At 45.3% G+C, this 3,333-nt stretch overlaps 1 long non-coding RNA gene across 1 annotated transcript; it reads right to left on the bottom strand.

The window, feature by feature from the left end:
* Positions 1-837: 837 nt before the first annotated feature.
* On the bottom strand, positions 838-2,685 carry LOC124694780. The gene is made up of 3 exons (XR_007000496.1): positions 2,586-2,685; positions 1,610-1,757; positions 838-1,507 (listed from the first exon to the last, which is right to left on the bottom strand). It is a non-coding gene; the product is annotated as an uncharacterized LOC124694780 (long non-coding RNA).
* Positions 2,686-3,333: the final 648 nt, after the last annotated feature.

The raw sequence follows: 3,333 nt of genomic DNA, 5'->3' as shown, positions 1-3,333 counted from the left end.
CTATTCAGTCACACCTAGTAATCAATTATAGGACTGTTGAATAAGAAGTTGTTTCAAGGGAGAAGAGGATGAAATGAACAGTTTGGAAATACTAACCACTGATAAAACGGGAAGCTCGTGTACAGCATTGCATACAAACAGATAAAGATGAGCTCGTGTACAGCTAAGACGGCGGCGCCTCGCGTTGGCTCGGCGGGCGGGTGGGGATGGGAGAATGTGAGAAGTGGCGATGGTGGAATCACGTGCTACGCGCCTGCCGAATTGGTAATTAATCCGGCTGCACGTGTTAATACAATTGATTCGCAGTTGACGCCGTTTTATCCGCTCAATGCTGGCGTGGCGCGAGGAAGGAAAGGAAAGGATCGCGCACCTTCTTCGGATCTCCCATACTACCTATCGCTCTTCCGTTCAGTACCGTTCCCTCACATATCGACGGTAACGATTCTTCCGCTCCCACCTTTAATTTCCTTTCCTTGCACACAGCAACAGCAGAGGTCGGTGCGCTTCTTCCGATTAATTTCCTTTCCTTTCTTTTCCCAAAACAAAAACAAGGAAACAATTCCAAACCTCCGCATGAATCTCGCCAACCAAATAATAAAACTAGCTGATTAATTAAACAAATCCTGGCGCGATTCAAGGCTCCTCTCTTTTTCTTTCCCTAAACCCTCCATCGATTCAATCTCTGCTACAGTTGCCATTTTTTTTTAAAAAAAAAAGGGTTACTCTAGCATATAATCTGATCATCATGGAATAACAACACATTTCTACGGACCAAACTGTTACAACTCATCGCCTGCTGGAGCGTACATCACAACAACCACCAACTCCATCCTATAATAATACAACACCATAACAATACCGAAACAAACTCAAATCCTTCAACACATTTCAATAACAAGAACAAGATTTCGTAACTAGCCAATGCATCTCCATATAACACAGCAGAAACAAACAATTCAACCACAACATACATGCAAGGCAATATAAAGTACAAGACAAGACAACATTTATGCTACTCCCTCCGATCCATCCATAATACTGTGTCGTGGTTCTAGTTCAAACTAGACAACTAAAACCACCACACTTCCTATGGATAGGAAGGAGTAGTATATTCTTTAATACTAGAAACCAAACACATGTTTCCTCATTCCTACACTCAACCAGCTCCAGCCGCTCCACGATCCGGACCAAGCCATCACACAACTAGCCCAAGTGGAGGCACAACGACTAGCACATACCAGTGCATAAAAGTTTCAAGTAAATGATAATACCAAATAGCAAACACCAGCTACCACAAAACATTGAAGTATAGTGCATGGCTACCACAAGATGCAGGCAAGGCCGTGGCACTTAGGCCATGACCCAAAACACAACACACATAACACTACTGCATAGCATGGCAGTAATGTATTCCAGGGCGACCAAAGAAAGAAACTCAACCTCTTGGGGCCAAAGTTAACAAGGGCCTGGAAAGCGGAATCGAGGTCGCCGCGTCGGCGTCGAGCTCCTGTACATGTAATCATCACCAGATTATTAACAACAACAAAGATTCTTTAACTTCTTATAACAACCATCAGCATGCGAGTATTATTGCTAGAACTGAACCTACACAAAGTTGTCAATCCTGAACAGCGGGAGGACGCAGTGCCTGACCGTCAGTAGCGAGTTGGGGTGGCCGTGCAGGCTCCCTGGCAGCCTTGAATCTGTCTAACGTCGACCCGGCTCGTCGCCGGCCTTCATGTCAAATTTGTCATAACCTACATGTACAATTAAGGCTACCTTCGCATAAATAAGATTTGGCTAATTGAATTGAAGAAAAATTAATATACATCTCAATCTGTGGCAGTATATGTGAAAGACTAAAAAAAAGCCTGGCCAAGTTGTTCTACAGCAGACAGTATAGGTTAAAGAAATTAAGCTTGGCCAAGCATGTTTGAATGATGTGATTAATTAGTAAAGCAAGGTAGAGAACCAATTCATTTTTCTATGCCGTCCAGTGCACATACGAACTCATATATCCATGAACCATCCTCCGAAATCAACTAAGAGAAGAAAAACTCATGAAGCAATTAAAGCATGCATAGTGCTACATGAGTTGAATACGCTGGAATCACTAAGAGCAAGAAAAACCATGGTCTAGTTGACTTGTCCAATTAAAGCAAATGTTTCTTGCCTGATACTAGTAGTCTAATACAGCTAGTGCATGTACTAGTATTGCAACACCAAAAAATCCTAGCAGCTCAATCTCCTTTACAAACCAGATGGTGGAATTAAAAGAATGATCACAAATCTTTAGTTTTACTATGTTATCACACAATATGCGCTCACAGGTTTCAGTTATCCTGGACCTTAAGCATCGGTTAATTTTTCAGAAAATAAATGCAGACTATATACATTCAGTAGTTTCAGATTACATTGCAGTAGAGTAACGGTCTGATGTACTAGTATATGCAGATGGTAGATGAATGAAACGACATGTAGGGCATGTTCGCCTCTATTTCAAACAAGCATTGAACCATTACAAGTGTGGCAAAGAAAACTAACAGCAGCTCTGAATGTTAGGCCTAGAACCGAAGGATTCATACCATGAAGACAGGCAGCACAGCTAGTTATCCTTGGGTGGTCCTGCACCTAGGCCGGAGCAGGGGTGCTCGCACGGCACTATGCCCGAGCCGGTGCATGGCGCGGGCGTGGATGAGGTCGCCGTGCTTGCTGGCCTGCAACATCGCCTCCGCACGGTCCAGACGGCCACCGAGCCATGTCACCACCACCCGCTCGCGCGCGCCGCCGCCATGGACGCCAAGATCGAAGCTTGATGTCCTGCACTTATGTACAGCCGGGATGTGAGCTAGGGTTTGTGGTGGGGGCTCCTATTTGGTGGTTCACGCTGTGGAGTAGAGAGAGTAGGAGGAAGGGGTGGCCGGGGCAGAGACTCGCCGGAGTTGGCCGGGATCTGGCAGCGCCGGAGGGGGCGAAAAGGGGATTTTTGGGTAGCAGGGGGAGGCGGCGCTGGGAGGTTGGGAGCAAAGGGGATTTTTTGGGTAGCAGGTTGGGAGGCGGTCGTGAAGTTTTTTTGGGCTCAAACTTTCGTCTGGGCCAAAATCCAAAATCATTTGGCAAACTCAAGCGCGGGAAAAGATGAACTCATGCTTAATTGCCTACGCATCGATTCCATTTTAAGGAAATTTGGGTCTTCCTCTGCAGAAAGCAAGAATTGGATCACGTTGTGGAAAGTGAAAGAACCATCTAAAATAAAAGGTCTTCCTCTGGAGGCTAGCAAGGAAATCACTTCCTACTTATTCATCGGAACATGGCTTCGAGCGCTCCATCTAG

The sequence above is a fragment of the Lolium rigidum genome, chromosome 1 (assembly GCF_022539505.1).
Source record: "Lolium rigidum isolate FL_2022 chromosome 1, APGP_CSIRO_Lrig_0.1, whole genome shotgun sequence".
Lineage (NCBI taxonomy): Eukaryota > Viridiplantae > Streptophyta > Magnoliopsida > Poales > Poaceae > Lolium > Lolium rigidum.
Note: the sequence above shows the minus strand (reverse complement) of the source record. Positions and strands in the feature narration are given on the sequence as shown.